Genomic DNA, 20,168 nt, shown 5'->3' on the forward strand with positions numbered 1-20,168 from the left:
CTTGCAGACAAACCCTTATCCAAACCATCCTGAAGAAACTGTAAAATTCTAGGAATTCTAAAAGAATGCCAAGAGAATTTATGAGAACACCATGAAATGTAAGTCTTCCAAACTCTATAATAAATCTTTCTAGAGACAGATTTATGAGCTTGTAACATAGTATTAATCACTGAGTCAGAGAAACCACTATGACTTAGTACTAAGCGTTCAATTTCCATACTTTCAAATTTAATGATTTGAGATCCTGATGGAAAAACGGACCTTGAGATAGTAGGTCTGGCCTTAACGAAAGTGGCCAAGGCTGGCAACTGGACATCCGAACCAGATCCGCATACCAAAATCTGTGTGGCCATGCTGGAGCCACCAGCAACACAAATGATTGTTCCATGATGATTTTGAAGATCACTCTTGGAAGGAGAACTAGAGGAGGGAAAATGTAAGCAGGATGATAACACCAAGGAAGTGTCAGTGCATCCACTGCTTCCGCCTGAACATCCCTGGACCTGGACAGGTGTCTGGGAAGTTTATTGTTTAGATGAGAGGCCATGAGATCTATCTCTGGAAGACCCCACATCTGAACAATCTGAGAAAATACATCTGGATGGAGAGACCACTCTCCTGGATGTAAGGTCTGACGGCTGAGATAATCCGCCTCCAAATTGTCTACACCTGGGATATGCACCGCAGAGATTAGACAGGAGCTGGATTCCGCCCAAGCAAGTATCCAAGATACTTCTTTCATAGCTTGGGGACTGTGAGTCCCACCCTGATGATTGACATATGCCACTGTTGTGATATTGTCTGTCTGAAAACAAATGAACGGTTCTCTCTTTAACAGAGGCCAAAACTGAAGAGCTCTGAGAATTGCACGGATTTCTAAAATATTGATTGGTAATCTCGCCTCTTGAGGTATCCAAATCCCTTGTGCTGTCAGAGATCCCCAAACAGCTCCCCAACCTGAAAGACTTGCATCTGTTGTGATCACAGTCCAGATTGGCCGAACAAAAGAAGCCCCTTGAACTAAACGATGGTGATCTATCCACCACGTCAGAGAGTGTCGAACATTGGGATTTAAGAACATTAATTGTGATATCTTTGTATAATCCCTGCACCATTGGTTCAGCATACAAAGCTGTAGAGGTCTCATGTGAAAACGAGCAAAGGGGATTGCTGCAGTCATGAGACCTAAAACTTCCATGCACATAGCCACTGAAGGGAATGACTTAGACTGAAGGTGCCAGCAGGCTGCAACCAATTTTAAACGTCTCTTGTCTGTTAGAAACAGAGTCATGGATACTGAATCTATCTGGAAGCCTAAAAAGGTGACCCTTGTCTGAGGAATCAAGAAACTTTTTAGTAAATTGATCCTCCAACCATGTTTCCGAAGAAACAACACAAGTTAATTTGTGTGAGATTCTGCAGAACGTAAAGACTAAGCTAGTACCAAGATATCTTCCAAATAAGGAAACACTGCAATACCCTGTTTTCTGATTACAGAGAGTAGTGCACCTAGAACCTTTGAAAAGATTATTGGAGCTGTTGCTAGGCCAAATGGAAGAGCAACAAATTGGTAATGCTTGTCTAGAAAAGAGAATCTCAGAAACTGATAATGTTCTGGATGAATCGGAATATGAAGGTATGCATCCTGCAAGTCTATTGTAGACATATAATGCCCTTGCTGAACAAAAGGCAGAATAGTCCTTATAGTCACCATCTTCAAAGTTGGTACTCTTACATAACGATTCAAAATTTTCAGATCCAGAACTGGTCTGAATAAATTTTCCTTCTTTGGGACAATGAATAGATTTGAATAAAACCCCAAACCTTGTTCCTGAAAAGGAACTGGCATGATTACCCCTGAAGACTCCAGGTCTGAAACACACTTCAGGAAAGCCTGATCTTTTGCTGGATTTGCTGGGATACGTGAGAGAAAAAAATCTTCTCACAGGCGGTCTTACTCTGAATCCTATTCGATACCCTTGAGAGACAATGCTCTGAATCCATTGATTTTGGACAGAATTTATCCAAATATCCTTGAAAAACCTTAATCTGCCCCCTACCAGCTGAGCTGGAATGAGGGCCGCACCTTCATGCAGACTTAGGGGCTGACTTTGGTTTCCTAAATGGCTTGGTTTTATTCCAATTTGAGGAAGGCTTCCAATTGGAAACAGATTATTTGGGGGAAGGATTAAGTTTTTGTTCCTTATTTTGACGAAAGGAACGAAAACGGTTAGAAGCCTTAGATTTACCCTTAGGTTTTTTATCCTGAGGCAGAAAAACTCCCTTTCCCCCAGTGACAGTTGAAATAATAGAACCCAACTGAGAACCAAATAAATTATTACCTTGGAAAGAAAGAGATAGTAATCTCGATTTCGATGTCATATCAGCATTCCAAGATTTAAGCCACAAAGCTCTTCTAGCTAATATAGCTAAAGACATGGATCTAACATCAATTTTGATAATATCAAAAATGGCATCACAAATAAAATGATTAGCATGTTGCAGTAAGCGAATAATGCTAGATATGTCAGAAACCAATTCTTGTTGCACTAAATTCTCTAACCAGAAAGTTGATGCAGCCGCAACATCAGCCAAAGAAATTGCAGGTCTGAGAAGATGACCTGAATATAAATAGGCCTTCCTTAGATAAGGATCCTTAAAGGAAGTACTATCTTCCATAGGAATAGTGGTACGTTTAGCAAGAGTAGAAATAGCCCCATCAACTTTGGGGATTTTTTCCCAAAACTCTATAGACTTTGCTGGTAAAGGATACCATTTTTTAAACCTTGAAGAAGGAATAAAAGAAGTACCTGGCTTATTCCATTCCTTAGAAATCATATCAGAAATAGCCTCAGGAATAGGAAAAACCCCTGGAGAAACCACAAGAGGTTTAAAAACAGCATTTAAACGTTTATTTGACTGAACGTCAAGAGGACTAGTTACCTCAATATCCAAAGAAAATTAACACTTCTTTTAATAAAGAACGCATATACTCTATTTTAAATAAATAAGTAGATTTGTCAGTGTCAATGTCGGAGGAAGGATCTTCTGTATCAGATAGATCCTCATCAGAACAGGATAAATTATTATGTTGTTTGTCATTTGAAATTTCATCAACTGAATGAGAAGTTTTAAAAGACCTTTTACATTTATTAGAAGTTGAAAATGTAGACAAAGCCTTCAAAATAGAATCAGAACCAAATTCTTTAAAATTCATAGGTATATCATGCACATTAGAAGAAGTTGAAGGAACTCCAACTGGCAATGTACTATTACTGATGGACACACTATCTGCATGTAAAAGTTTATCATGACAACTATTACAAATGACATTTGGCGAAATAATTTCCACAATTTTACAACAAATGCACTTAGCTTTGGTAGAACCGATGTCAGGCAGCAATGTTCCAGCAGAAACTTCTGAGGCAGGATCAGATCGAGACATCTTGCAAAATGTAAAAGAAAAAACAACATATAAAGCAAAATTATCAATTTCCTTATATGACAGTTTCAGGAATGGGGAAAAAAATGCAAATAGCATAGCCCTCTGATAGAGAAAAAAAGGCAAGAGGCAAACATCAATGGGGTATTAAAATAATGAAAAAGTTGCGTCACAGACGTATTTTTCACGTCAAAAAAATTCTCGTGCCAAGAATGACGCAATAAAGTTTAGCATTTGGCGCACCCGCAGGCCTAATACCGCCCGCAATTTGAAAGAAGTAGTCAATTGAAAAAAAAGACTAAACCCCAGGTAAGAAAAAAAAATTCTTAAAAAATGTTTATATTCCCCAAATATGAAACTGACAGACTGCAGAAGGAAATACATGAACCCGACTCAAGACAAATATAAGTACAATACATATATTTAGAACTTTATATAAATGCATAAAGTGCCAAACCATAGCTGAGGTGTCTTAAGTAATAAAAAACATACTTACCAAAAAAGACACCCATCCACATATAGCAGATACCTGTTTCAGTACTGGTTTGGCTATCAGTAGAGGTAATGGTAAATTGAGAGTATATCGTCGATCTGAAAAGGGAGGTAGGAGATGAATCTCTACGACCGATAACAGATCCCTTCACGTCCCTCTGACATTCGCTGTACTCTGAGAGGAATCGGGCTTCAACAATGCTGAGAAGCGCATATCAACGTAGAAATATTAGCACAAACTTACTTCACCACCTCCATAGGAGGCAAAGTTTGTAAAACTGAATTGTGGGTGTGGTGAGGGGTGTATTTATAGGCATATTGAGGTTTGGGAAACTTTGCCCCTCCTGGTAGGATTGTATATCCCATACGTCACTAGCTCATGGACTCTTGCCAATTACATGAAAGAAAGGGCAATATCAAAATATATGCATACATTTACTGGGTCCAATTTGTAAACAAAAAAAATACAGAAAATGACAAGAAAACTAGTCCATGAAATAACTATCCCTTTGCCTTTTGAGCTCTGTAGGGGTAATTGATCGCAACCTGTAAAGGCTTTACACTCCAATAGATAAACCACAAATTTATTAAAGGATGATAACTCTTTGGTTAATATAACTGAGAAATGTTAATTTGTCCCTAAAAACCAATGACACTATCGACTAAATTGGCCCCGAGTCTTGTATGTACAGGATCTACTACTAATAGTGAATAGTTAAGGAGGAAAGGCACGTACAGGTGTGGGAATGGCACATGCATTACCTGTGGAGTATTACAGGTTGGTAATGGCTTTAAAAGCACAGTCACCAATGAGGAATTTGCTAGCAAATTTTCTGCTGTCGGAGTTCTTTTGTAGTTTATCTATTGGAGTGTAAAGTTTGTTCCCTTCAATACGTAGGTCAAACCTCCGGGGAATTGAGGTCCCGTGTGAGGGAACATATTAGAGACACTAAGGACTTTGTTAAAGAGTCCGCAGTAGCGAGGCATCATAATTTGTTTCATATGACAAATGTATTCAACATGAAAGTAAAGGAAATTGATAAAGGTGATACCACCATTAAGAGGTGGTGATAGACACAAGCTGCTACAAAAGCAGGAACTGTTCTGGATTTACAGGTCGCGAACAATTACCCCTACAGGACTCAATAGAGAATGGGATATGATTTATTTCATAGACCAGTTTTGGCTTTTTCTGTATTTTTGTTTACAAATTGGATCCAGTAAATGTATGCATATTTTTTGATATTGACCTTTTTAAGGTAGTCACAATTTATTCGGACATGCATGTGTGTGTATATATATATATATATATATATATATATATATATATATATATATGTATGTATAAATTGTGTCTATTTTTTCACTGATACTATTTGTCAAGATTCTAGTGTTCTTCATCTGGAATTATACTATAGGTATTATTAGGGTTGCACCGATACTAGTATCGGTATCGGTGCCGATACCAAGTATTTGCATGAGTACTTGAACAGATACCTCCACTTCCTACCCATACACCATCTTGTGACATTTTTCAAACTGCATGTTCCAATTTCATTTTAAGCTGGAGTAGAGATTTAACTAAAACTTGTTCACTTCTGTTCTGTCAATACAAATTGCTGTTATTTGTATTATTGTACGTCAGAGTAGTGCTCCAAAAGCCGATACTATACAGCTGGAAGCCTACCTGGGAGAGACCTCTGTACCTCGTTCAGACAAACCCCTGAAGTACTGGGCAGTTAATAAACTGAGATTTCCAGCTCTGGCTAAAATGGCCCAAAAATATCTTTCTGCCCCATGCAGTAGTGTGAAAAGTGAAAGACTGTCCAGCTTAGTGGCAAATGTCCTTACTGATAGCAGAAACAAACTTATAGAAAATGCAGAGATGCTTCTGTTTCTTAAAAAGAACTTGCCACTAACGTTTGAAAAAATATTATATATATATATATATATATATATATACACATACACATATACATATACACACTATGCTGAACATGTATGTATATTTATTTACCAGAGTACTTTACAAATATATGAATATTAAACAAATTTCACAGTTATAAAAAGGTGTATACTTGTGTCTTTATTGCCCATAGTAATATGGTATTTTTACTGTATGCACAAACATTACATTTATTTCATGTTTTTAATTCACTGCCTATATATGGGCTGGGGTGTTCCCTTTAAATAGGGAGCCTGTGTAGCACTCAGTATCCTATGATTAAGTGCCTGGTGTGGCACAAAACTAGTCCAGACAATTTTGGCTATGTACTTTGGTTTTTAAACTAAAGTCGATTTAGTTTTAAACAGACTTTTTTCTTACCTTTTGCATACCCTTTTGTTTTGAATAAAAAAAGAACCTCAAAACAAAAACGATGTTCTGCACCTTTAACAAAAAATTAACTTAAAGGGCCACTGTAAGTAAATATTTTCTATGCCTGTTACTAACTACCCCAAATACGCTTTTTATCAATAGCATTTCATTAACATATCTCTACCGTATATCAGAAATCTTGTCTGCAAATTTAATTGTTTTCCAAACCCACTCCGTGGGTATCCTTTGCTCTGTACCAATACCAATCCATTTACAATACCTAGGTTTCAAAATGACGCTTTAAACACAAAGTTATTGGTTTAAGTATTTTGAACACACAGTGCTGAAAATAGTGGGCAGGATAACGTGACATCATCGGCGAATAAAAGATACAACTTTTAGAACGTTATGAAACTTTGTTTTGGAGAAAATATAGGTCAGTAGGTTTTAATTAATGTTTATTAACTTTAATATGTTAGTTGTTTAGCTTAAAAATTATAACAGAAAGTAATCCTTTAACAAAACTTTTATATGAAAAGTATTGTTTAAATAAAATCACAATCTGCAGCACCTCTATAACCTCAGGCTCTGCTGAGGGCTTACCGCACCGGTGACCAAAGTGATTCCCACAGAAAGGACAATGACGAACTTGGACTCGCTAATAACTGAAGAAACAAAAACAGTTGGATCGTTTTCTGGATACGGAGCAGTCAAATCATCTGAAAACAATTCTGACACCAAAGTCTCCTCTCGGAAGTAAAGTTGAATCAGAAGAGCGGTCATGTGACTGCATCAGTCAAAAGATACACGCGCCATCATAAAAGCTTGTGAGATATGCTACCGGCTTAAAAAACAAATATAAAACGTCCGTTGGGCGGTTTAGACCTGAAACCACACACTCGAACACCTCATATTATTTATGGTATTAAAAAGGACACTAAACCCAATTTTTTTTTCTTTTGTGATTCAAATAGCTCATGCAATTTTAAGGCAACTTTCTAATTTACTCCTATCACATTTTCTTCATTCTCTTAGTATCTTTATTTAAAAAACATAATTTATGCTTACCTGATAAATTTATTTCTCTTGTGGTGTATCCAGTCCACGGATCATCCATTACTTGTGGGATATTCTCCTTCCCAACAGGAAGTTGCAAGAGGATCACCCACAGCAGAGCTGCTATATAGCTCCTCCCCTAACTGTCATATCCAGTCATTTGACTGAAAACAAGCAGAGAAAGGAGAAACCATAGGGTGCAGTGGTGACTGTAGTTTAAAATGAAAAAATACCTGCCTTAAAATGACAGGGCGGGCCGTGGACTGGATACACCACAAGAGAAATAAATTTATCAGGTAAGCATAAATTATGTTTTCTCTTGTAAGGTGTATCCAGTCCACGGATCATCCATTACTTGTGGGATACCAATACCAAAGCTAAAGTACACGGATGAAGGGAGGGACAAGGCAGGTACTTAAACGGGGAGGGGGAACCACTGCCTGTAAAACCTTTCTCCCAAAAATAGCCTCCGAAGAAGCAAAAGTATCAAATTTGTAGAATTTTGAAAAAGTATGAAGCGAAGACCAAGTTGCCGCCTTGCAAATCTGTTCAACAGAAGCCTCATTTTTAAAGGCCCATGTGGAAGCCACAGCTCTAGTAGAATGAGCTGTAATCCTTTCTGGAGGCTGCTGGCCAGCAGTCTCATAGGCTAAGTGGAATATGCTTTTTAGCCAAAAAGAAAGAGAGGTTGCCGAAGCCTTTTGACCTCTCCTCTGTCCAGAGTAGATAACAAACAAAGCAGATGTTTGACAAAAATCTTTAGTAGCTTGTAAGTAAAAAACTTTAAAGCACGAACCACGTCCAGATTGTGTAATAGACGTTCCTTCTTTGAAGAAGGATTAGGACACAAAGACGGAACAAAAATCTCTAGATTGATATTCTTATTAGATACCACCTTAGGTAAAAACCCAGGTTTGGTACGCAGAACTACCTTATCTGCATGGAAGATCAGATAAGGAGAATCACATTGTAAGGCAGATAACTCGGAAACTCTACGAGCCAAGGAAATAGCTACCAAAAAAAGAACTTTCCAAGATAAAAGGTTTGATATCTATGGAATGAAGAGGTTCAAACGGAACCCCCTGAAGAACTTTAAGAACCAAATTTAAGCTCCAAGGTAGAGCAACAGGTTTAAACACAGGCTTGATTCTAACTAAAGCCTGACAAAATGCCTGAACGTCTGGAACATCCGCCAGACGCTTGTGCAAAAGAATAGATAGTGCAGAAATCTGTCCCTTTAAGGAACTAGCTGACAATCCTTTCTCCAATCCTTCTTGGAGAAAAGATAATATCCTGGGAATCCTGACCTTACTCCATGAGTAGCCCTTGGATTCACACCAATAAAGATATATATGCCATATCATTAAAATCAAGCGTTCAATCTCCAGGCAGTCAGCCTCAGAGAAATTAGATTTGGATGGTTGAAAGGACCTTGAAGTAGAAGGTCCTGTCTCAGCGGCAGAGTCCATGGTGGAAAGGATGACATGTCCACCAGATCTGCATACCAAGTCCTGCGTGGCCACGCAGGCGCTATCAAGATCACCGATGCTCTCTCCTGCTTGATTTTGGCAATCAGACGAGGGAGCAGAGGAAACGGTGGAAACACATAAGCCAGGTTGAAGGACCAAGGCGCTGCTAGAGCATCTATCAGCGTTGCCTTGGGATCCCTGGACCTGGATCCGTAACAAGGAAGCTTGGCGTTCTGGCGAGACGCCATGAGATCCAGTTCTGGTTTGCCCCAACGATGAACCAATTGTGCAAACACCTCCGGATGGAGTTCCCATTCCCCCGGATGAAAGAAAATCCGCCTCCCAGTTCTCTACACCTGGGATATGGATAGCTGATAGGTGGCAAGAGTGAATCTCTGCCCAGCGAATTATCTTTGAGACTTCTAACATCGCTAGGGAAACCCTTGTTCCCCCTTGATGGTTGATGTAAGCCACAGTCGTGATTGACAGTGTATTATCCATGACTGCCGCCATGTCTTGCAAAGTAAACGCTATGGGCGCCCTCAATGTACTTGGCGCCATTTGAGCGCTAGTCCCTTGAGCGGGAGTCAAAGGGTCTGACACGTGGGGAGAGTTAGTCGGCATAACTTCCCCCTCGTCAGATTCCTCTGATGATAAATTTTTTAAAGACAGAATATGATCTTTATTGCTTAAAGTGAAATCAGTACATTTGGTACACATTCTAAGAGGGGGTTCCACAATGGCTTTTAAACATAATGAACAAGGAGTTTCCTCTATGTCAGACATGTTTGTACAGACTAGCAATGAGACTAGCAAGCTTGGGAAACACTTTAAATCAAGTTAACAAGCAAATATAAGAAACGGTACTGTGCCTTTAAGAGAAACAAATTTTGTCAGAATTTGAAAAACAGTGAAAAAAGGCAGTAAATCAAACGAAATTATTACAGTGTATAATAAGCTAACAGAGCATTGCACACACTTGCAAATGGATGATTAACCTCTTAGTTCAAAAAACGGATCAAAAAAACGATAGACGTTTTTTAACAGTCACACCAAACTGCCACAGCCTTGCTGTGGGCCTACCTTCCCCAACAAACGATTTTGGAAAGCCTAAGAGCCCTTTAGAGATGTCCTATAGCATTCAGGGGACTCCTGGAGGAAGCTGGATGTCTCAGTCTGTAAATGTTACTGCACAAAAAAGCCCTAAATTAGGCCCCTCCCACTCATAGTAACACAGTGGAAAGCCTCAGGAAACTGTTTCTAGGCAAATTTAAGCCAGCGATGTGGAAAAAACAATAAAGTTTTATCACCAAAGTATATATAAAAACGTTTAAACATGCCAGCAAACGTTTTATATTGTAAATATAAAAGAGTATTACCTCAGAAAGTAAGCATGATACCAGTCGCTATTAAATCACTCTATTCAGGCTTACCTTACATAAATTTGGTAACAGCAGCATTTTCTAGCATTCACATCTTCTAGAAAAAATCTTAACTGCACATACCTCATAGCAGGATAACCTGCACACCATTCCCCCGCTGAAGTTACCTCTTTCTCCTGTTAAGTGTGGTCAGTCCACGGGTCATCATTACTTCTGGGATATTAACTCCTCCCCAACAGGAAGTGCAAGAGGATTCACCCAGCAGAGCTGCTATATAGCTCCTCCCCTCTACGTCACCTCCAGTCATTCTCTTGCACCCAACGAATAGATAGGATGTGTGAGAGGACTGTGGTGATTATACTTAGTTTCATACCTTCAATCAAAAGTTTGTTATTTTAGAATAGCACCGGAGTGTGTTATTCCTTCTCTGGTAGAATTTGAAGAAGAATCTACCTGAGTTTTTTCTATGATTTTAGCCGGCGTAGTTAAGATCATGACAAATGAAACAAAAAAAGCGTGTATGTAAAAGGGTTAAAAAACCCCTCTTCCAAAACACAGAACTGCGCTCTAAATAAACCTTTTTCACAATTTTACTCAATGTATTATAAATATGTGGATAGTACCAAAATCAAACAATCAAATAATCAGATAATAAATATGTGGATAGTACCAAAATCAAACAATCAAATAATCAGATAATATTGGTTCATGGAAATATACAACAGAATAACCAAAATATGTATATGATAAGGTTATATGTTACAAAAAAAAGGATAAATTAATTAGATCCCACGTAATAGTGCAGATCAATTGTAGGTGTCGGCTGCTGTGTCTTATTAATCCTCCGGAGTCTCACGGAGTAAGGTAGAAATCTAAAAAAGAAATGAGAAAGAAAGCGCACAAAGGCACCTACATAGTGCAAATCAATTTAATCAAACAATAATACAAGTATATATTAAAACAGCTCCCCCGTAGGGTATCTACTCACAAGAGTCAACCTCAAACTTATGAGGTATGTTTGAGCATGTAGTTTAAAAGTTCCGCTCAGAGCCGCTTGCTGTGAAAGTGCTTAGTCCAAAGAGTCAGGACAAATACACCTGAATGCCGGGTATCGCTGTTTGTAACACGAAATCTTGACAAGTATTTCCCCCGGCCTCTTGTTCTACTCACATCCACTCTGGTAGGAGTTTTTTTGGAGCACAATCTCTTATTAGCAAATGGTCCGTACAGATTCACCGACAGCTGATCGCTGTTCCACAAAGACAGACGCAAGGTGGGCGTGGCCTTACGCGTTTCGCGGTTGTGTCACCGCTTCGTCAGAGGAATATCCACGCCCACTGGAAGCTTCCCTTAAGTACGTTCATAGTCAATGTAGACCGCCCACCTTAGCGTGTCATTTGAAATTCGGTGATACAAATTTGTAGTCCTGTTATATTATGCGATGGTCATATCTGTGCTCACATTTAGGAAAATGTTAACCTCTAAGATTATAATATTACATACAATAAATATATTCTTTTTCAAAAAACCAAACGTACAGCAATAATACAAAATTCATTGGTATTAATAAATAATCATAGATTAAAAAAGTGAAAAGAAAATTTCCTTCCCCCTTTTCATTTAAAAATGTGTTTGAACCTTAATTTTAGTTACATTTCCAATTTGTATTCCCATAAATTCATAAATACAAATATATTAATTTAATTCATCCAATTCACACATAAAATTTTTTTTTATATAATTAATATGATATTTAAAAATTATTTAAAAATAAACTAATAAAATATAATTCATGATACGCTATGTATCCAGGGGTTGCGTAAGCGATTTTAAATCAATGGGAATTCTTGAATTCATAAAAAAGGTGTAGGTAAAGAGACTCAGAAGTTATAAATATTTTAATATCATAAAAATGCCTGTATATCTACCTCTCTATTGAGACCATATGGTTCTAAAGTTTTAAGGGTATGTATCCAATAGGTCTCACGTTTACGTAATTGTAAAAGTCTATTGCCCCTTCTTTTGTCCAGAACCACCTGTTCTATTGCTTTAAATTTCAGACCTTCAGGGTTACCCTGGTGTACATCCCTGAAATGATCATATACGCCGTGGGGAACATCACCAGAGGTGATATTATTCAAATGTTCATTAATTCTCCGTTTCAGAGTACGTTTTGTTCTCCCCAAATACTGTTTCCCACAGCTACATTCAAGGATGTACACCACAAATTTGGACTGACAATTTAAAAAAGATTTGATAGGAAAACATTTATTATTTGTATTTGATTTTACTTCTTTATTTTCTGGATCAGTATATTTACATACATTACAATTTTTTCTTTTACATTTATAAAAGCCTTTATGTTGATCTGTTAACCATGATTTATTTGTTTTAATTTCTCTTAAGGTGCTGGGTGCTAATATGGTTTTTATTGATCTATTTTTTCTAAAGACAACATTTGGTTTATCCTCTAATAAATTTTTTAATACTGGATCTTCTTTTAAGACATACCAGTATCGACGAATAATTCTTTCTATTTCAGTAGCTGAGTTATTATATTTAGTTAAGAATAAATTATTTCTTCTTTTTGACGAGGAAATTTTTCTGTTCTCATTACCTTTTAGAAGAATTTTTCTATCCAGTTTTCTTGTTTTATTCAGGCTCTGTTCAATAACTTCAGTAGAGTATCCTTTTGCCACAAATTTCGTTACCAATTCTTTAGCTTCTATTTCAAAGGCTTCTGCTTTAGTGCAATTCCTTTTTACCCTTTGAAACTGCCCATAGGGTATGTTGTTTACCCATTTTTTGTGGTGACAACTTCTTGCATGTAGGTAACTGTTGGAATCGGTCTGTTTTTTATATAGTGTGGTGATAATTCTCTTTCCCTCATGTTGTAAAGTTATGTCTAAAAAATCAATTTTAATTTTATTACTGTTATGGGTGAATTTTAAATTTTTGTTGTTAGAATTAAGGTAAATAATAAATGCTTCTAATGTTTCTGCATCACCTCTCCAGATGACAATAACGTCATCTATAAATCTCCGCCAGAGAATGATGTTGTTTTTGAATGGGTTATTGTTCCAAATGTATTGGTCTTCCCAACACCCCATATATAAGTTGGCATAATTGGGTGCAAATTTGGTCCCCATTGCCGTGCCGCTAAGTTGAAGGAAATATTCTTTATCAAAAAGGAAATAATTCTTAGTTAGGATAAATTTTATTGCTTCCAATAGGAACCAAACTTTCACTTCTGGCAGATGTTCATGTTTCATTAGGAAATATTCAATACTTTCAATCCCTTCCTTGTGAGGTATGCTGGTATATAATGCAGTGACATCTAATGTCAACCAGATAAATTCTTCATTCCATTCAATTCCCTCCATTATATTTAGCACGTGTAAAGTATCCCTAATGTAGGACTGTAATGTTGTCACCATTGGTTTTAAATAAAAGTCCACATATTCGGATAGTTTACAAGTCAGGGAATCCATTCCCGAAATAATTGGCCGGCCTGGAGGTATCTTTTGATCTTTATGTATCTTTGGTAGATAATAAAAGGTCGCTACCCTGCAGTTATCATTGTACAAGAACTTTTTCTCATCCAAAGTAATTGCCCCCAGATTCTTAGCCTTATTTAATAATTCAAACAGAATTTTAATAAAATCATGAGTCGGATCTCTAAATAATTTTTGGTAAGTTTCCTTGTCATTTAGGATTCTAAATGATTCTTTCAGGTAATCACTTCTATTTAGAATCACAATACTCCCCCCCTTATCCGCTTCTTCTTCTTTTGTAGTTAAGATCATATTGCTGTTTCTCGGCCATCTGAAGAGAGGTAAACTTCAGATCAGGGGACAGCGGGCAGATTAATCTGCAAAGAGGTATGTAGCAGCTTATTATTTTCTGACAATGGAATTGATGAGAAAATTCTGCCATACCGATATAATGTAAACTCAGCCTTAAATGCAGTAGCAGCAACTGGTATCAGGCTGTCATGTATGTATATTTTACACCTCAGTATTCTGGGGAATGGCACTTCACTGGAATTATACTGTATGCATAAGACTTTAGCCTAATTTGCAGGGACTAGCAACAGGCTTTTTAATAACACTTAATTTATTTAATGTTAAACGTTTTTTGCTGGCAAGTAAAATCGTTTAATTTTCTGAGGTACTGGGTGAAAAAATGTTTTGGGCACTATTTTTTTCCACTTGGCAGTCGTTTTATTTAATTTATGACAGTTTACTGATCTCTCTCACTGTTGTGTGTGAGGGGGAGGGGCCTTTTTTGGCGCTTTTGCTACGCATCAAAAAATTCAGTCAGAAGTTCATTGTCTTCCCTGCATGATCCGGTTCATCTCTACAGAACTCAGGGGTCTTCAAAACTTGTTTTGAGGGAGGTAATCACTCACAGCAGAGCTGTGAGATTGTAGTTGACTGTGATAAAAAACGTTTATTTCTGTATTTTTTTTTTCTGCTATCAGGGTTAGTTATCCTTTGCTAATGGGAGCAATCCTTTGCTAAAATTGTGTTTTTACAAAGATTTGATTCTATAACTTTTCAGTTTATTAATTTTCAACTGTCATAACTTTTTCTGTGCTTCTTATAGGCACAGTACGTTTTCATATTATAGTAAATTACTTGAAAAGTATTTCCAAGTTGCTAGTTTATTTGCTAGTGTGTTAAACATGTCTGATTCAGAGGAAGATATCTGTGCTATATGTGCTAAAGCCAAAGTGGAGCCCAATAGAAATTTATGTACTAACTGCATTGATGCTACTTTAAATAAAAGTCAATCTGTACAAATTGAACATATTTCACCAAACAACGAGGGGAAAGTTATGCCGACTAACTCGCCTCACGTGTCAGTACCTGCATCTCCCGCTCGGGAGGTGCGTGATATTGTAGCGCCGAGTACATCTGGGCGGCCATTACAAATCACATTACAGGATATGGCTACTGTTATGACTGAAGTTTTGGCTAAATTACCAGAACTAAGAGGTAAGCGTGATCACTCTGGGGTGAGAACAGAGTGCGCTGATAATATTAGGGCCATGTCAGACACTGCGTCACAATTTGCAGAACATGAGGACGGAGAGCTTCATTCTGCGGGTGACGGTTCTGATCCAAACAAACTGGATTCAGACATTTCACATTTTAAATTTAAGCTGGAAAACCTCCGTGTAATACTAGGGGAGGTGTTAGCGGCTCTGAATGATTGTAACACAGTTGCAATACCAGAGAAAATGTGTAGGTTGGATAAATATTTTGCGGTACCGTCGAGTACTGACGTTTTTCCTATACCTAAGAGACTTACTGAAATTGTTACTAAGGAGTGGGATAGACCCGGTGTGCCGTTCTCACCCCCTCCGATATTTAGAAAGATGTTTCCAATAGACGCCACCACACGGGACTTATGGCAAACGGTCCCTAAGGTGGAGGGAGCAGTTTCTACTTTAGCTAAGCGTACCACTATCCCGGTGGAGGATAGCTGTGCCTTTTCAGATCCAATGGATAAAAAGTTAGAGGGTTACCTTAAGAAAATGTTTGTTCAACAAGGTTTTATATTGCAACCTCTTGCATGCATTGCGCCTGTCACGGCTGCAGCAGCATTTTGGTTTGAGTCTCTGGAAGAGACACTTGAATCAGCTCCATTAGATGAGATTACACACAAGCTTAAAGCCCTTAAGTTAGCTAACTCATTTATTTCAGATGCCGTAGTACATTTAACTAAACTTACGGCTAAGAATTCCGGATTCGCCATTCAGGCGCGCAGAGCACTGTGGCTAAAATCCTGGTCAGCTGACGTTACTTCTAAATCTAAATTGCTTAATATACCTTTCAAAGGGCAGACCTTATTCGGGCCCGGGTTGAAAGAAATTATCGCTGACATTACAGGAGGTAAAGGCCATGCCCTGCCTCAAGACAGAGCCAAACCTAAGGCTAGACAGTCTAATTTTCGTTCCTTTCGTAATTTCAAAGCAGGAGCAGCATCAACTTCCTCCAAAACAGGAAGGAGCTGTTGCTCGCTACAGACAAGGCCAGAGACCTAACCAGTCCTGGAACAAGGGCAAGCAGGCCAGGAAACCTGCTGCTGCCCCTAAGACAGCATGAATTGAGGGCCCCCGATCCGGGAACGGATCTAGTGGGGGGCAGACTTTCTCTCTTCGCCCAGGCTTGGGCAAGAGATGTCCAGGATCCCTGGGCGTTAGAGATCATATCTCAGGGATACCTTTTGGACTTCAAATCCTCTCCCCCAAGAGGGAGATTTCATCTGTCAAGGTTGTCAACAAACCAAATAAAGAAAGAGGCGTTTCTACGCTGCGTACAAGATCTTTTATTAATGGGAGTGATCCATCCGGTTCCGCGATCGGAACAAGGACAAGGGTTTTACTCAAATCTGTTTGTGGTTCCCAAAAAAGAGGGAACTTTCAGGCCAATCTTGGATTTAAAGATCCTAAACAAATTCCTAAGAGTTCCATCGTTCAAAATGGAAACTATTCGGACAATTTTACCCATGATCCAAAAGGGTCAGTACATGACCACAGTGGATTTAAAGGATGCTTACCTTCACATACCGATTCACAAAGATCATTACCGGTATCTAAGGTTTGCCTTTCTAGACAGGCATTACCAGTTTGTAGCTCTTCCATTCGGATTGGCTACGGCTCCAAGAATCTTCACAAAGGTTCTGGGTGCTCTTCTGGCGGTACTAAGACCGCGAGGAATTTCGGTAGCTCCGTACCTAGACGACATTCTGATACAAGCTTCAAGCTTTCAAACTGCCAAGTCTCATACAGAGTTAGTACTGGCATTTCTAAGGTTGCATGGATGGAAGGTGAACGAAAAGAAGAGTTCTCTCTTTCCACTCACAAGAGTTCCCTTCTTGGGGACTCTTATAGATTCTGTAGAAATGAGGGTTTACCTGACAGAAGACAGGTTAACAAAGCTTCAAAATGCATGCCGTGTCCTTCATTCCATTCAACACCCGTCAGTAGCTCAATGCATGGAGGTGATCGGCTTAATGGTAGCGGCAATGGACATAGTACCCTTTGCACGCCTACATCTCAGACCGCTGCAATTGTGCATGCTAAGTCAGTGGAATGGGGATTACTCAGACTTGTCCCCTACTCTGAATCTGGATCAAGAGACCAGAAATTCTCTTCTATGGTGGCTTTCTCGGCCACATCTGTCCAGGGGGATGCCATTCAGCAGGCCGGACTGGACAATTGTAACAACAGACGCCAGCCTACTAGGTTGGGGCGCTGTCTGGAATTCTCTGAAGGCTCAGGGACAATGGAATCAGGAGGAGAGTCTCCTACCAATAAACATTCTGGAATTGAGAGCAGTTCTCAATGCCCTTCTGGCTTGGCCCCAGTTAACAACTCGGGGGTTCATCAGGTTTCAGTCGGACAACATCACGACTGTAGCTTACATCAACCATCAGGGAGGGACAAGAAGCTCCCTAGCAATGATGGAAGTATCAAAGATAATTCGCTGGGCAGAGTCTCACTCTTGCCACCTGTCAGCAATCCACATCCCGGGAGTGGAGAACTGGGAGGCGGATTTCCTAAGTCGTCAGACTTTTCATCCGGGGGAGTGGGAACTTCATCCGGAGGTCTTTGCCCAAATACTTCGACGTTGGGGCAAACCAGAGATAGATCTCATGGCGTCTCGACAGAACGCCAAGCTTCCTCGTTACGGGTCCAGATCCAGGGATCCGGGAGCGGTTCTGATAGATGCTTTGACAGCACCTTGGACCTTCGGGATGGCTTATGTGTTTCCACCCTTCCCGATGCTTCCTCGATTGATTGCCAGAATCAAACAGGAGAGAGCATCAGTGATTCTAATAGCGCCTGCATGGCCACGCAGGACTTGGTATGCAGATCTAGTGGACATGTCATCCTGTCCACCTTGGTCTCTACCTCTGAAACAGGACCTTCTGATCCAGGGTCCCTTCAAACATCAAAATCTAATTTCTCTGAAGCTGACTGCTTGGAAATTGAACGCTTGATTTTATCAAAACGTGGTTTTTCTGAGTCAGTTATTGATACCTTAATACAGGCTAGGAAACCTGTTACCAGAAAGATTTACCATAAGATATGGCGCAAATACTTATATTGGTGCGAATCCAAGAGTTACTCATGGAGTAAGGTTAGGATTCCGAGGATATTGTCTTTTCTACAAGAAGGTTTAGAAAAGGGTTTATCCGCTAGTTCCTTAAAGGGACAGATTTCAGCTCTGTCCATTCTTTTACACAAACGTCTGTCAGAAGTTCCGGACGTTCAAGCTTTTTGTCAGGCTTTAGCTAGGATCAAGCCTGTGTTTAAAACTGTTGCTCCACCATGGAGTTTGAACTTAGTTCTTAATGTTTTACAGGGTGTTCCGTTTGAACCCCTTCATTCCATTGATATCAAGCTGTTATCTTGGAAAGTTCTGTTTTTAATGGCGATTTCCTCGGCTCGAAGAGTCTCTGAGTTATCTGCCTTACATTGTGATTCTCCTTATCTGATTTTTCATTCAGACAAGGTAGTTCTGCGTACTAAACCTGGGTTCCTACCTAAGGTGGTCACTAACAGGAATATCAATCAAGAAATTGTGGTTCCATCTTTGTGTCCTAATCCTTCTTCGAAGAAGGAACGTCTGCTACACAATCTAGATGTAGTCCGTGCCCTGAAATTTTATCTACAGGCAACTAAGGATTTTCGACAAACGTCTTCCCTATTTGTCGTTTATTCTGGTCAGAGGAGAGGTCAAAAAGCTTCGGCTACCTCTCTCTCTTTTTGGCTTCGTAGCATAATACGGTTAGCCTATGAGACTGCTGGACAGCAGCCTCCTGAAAGAATTACAGCACATTCTACTAGAGCTGTGGCTTCCACTTGGGCCTTTAAGAATGAGGCTTCTGTTGAACAGATTTGCAAGGCTGCAACTTGGTCTTCTCTTCATACTTTTTCCAAATTTTACAAATTTGACACTTTTGCTTCTTCGGAGGCTGTTTTTGGGAGAAAGGTTCTTCAGGCAGTGGTTCCTTCCTTATAAAGAGCCTGCCTGTCCCTCCCGTCATCCGTGTACTTTAGCTTTGGTATTGGTATCCCAGAAGTAATGATGACCCGTGGACTGACCACACTTAACAGGAGAAAACAAAATTTATGCTTACCTGATAAATTCCTTTCTCCTGTAGTGTGGTCAGTCCACGGCCCGCCCTGTTTTTTATGGCAGGTAAAAAATGTTTGAATTATACTCCAGTCACCACTACACCCTTTGTCTTCTCCTTTCTCGTTGGTCCTTGGTCGAATGACTGGAGGTGACGTAGAGGGGAGGAGCTATATAGCAGCTCTGCTGGGTGAATCCTCTTGCACTTCCTGTTGGGGAGGAGTTAATATCCCAGAAGTAATGATGACCCGTGGACTGACCACACTACAGGAGAAAGGAATTTATCAGGTAAGCATAAATTTTGTTTTCTTCAGTCATGTGTGAGAACAGCAATGGATCTTAGTTAAAACCTGCTAAGATTATAGAAATTCTTCTATTTTTCTGCCTGGGACAAAATAGTACAACTCCGGTACCATTTAAAAATAACAAACTTTTGAGTGAAGCAAGATAACAGCTACATTTCACCACTTTCCTCTTACTACCTCCATGCTTGTTGAGAGTTGCAAGAGAATGACTGGATATGGCAGTTAGGGGAGGAGCTATATAGCAGCTCTGCTGTGGGTGATCCTCTTGCAACTTCCTGTTGGGAAGGAGAATATCCCACAAGTAATGGATGATCCATGGACTGGATACACCTTACAAGAGAAATTTAAAAAGCAAGAAAGTAAGTTTAGATGCCGGACCATTTTTGGTGACCAACCTGGGTTGTTCTTGCCGATTGGTGGATAAATTTACCCACCAATAAACAAGTGCTGTCCAAAATTGACTGGCTCCTTAGCTTAGGTGCCTTCTTTTTCAAATAAAGATAGCAAGAGAACAAACATTGATAATAGGAGTAAGTCATACTAAACCCAAATT

This window comes from Bombina bombina, chromosome 1, assembly GCF_027579735.1.
Source record: "Bombina bombina isolate aBomBom1 chromosome 1, aBomBom1.pri, whole genome shotgun sequence".
NCBI lineage: Eukaryota > Metazoa > Chordata > Amphibia > Anura > Bombinatoridae > Bombina > Bombina bombina.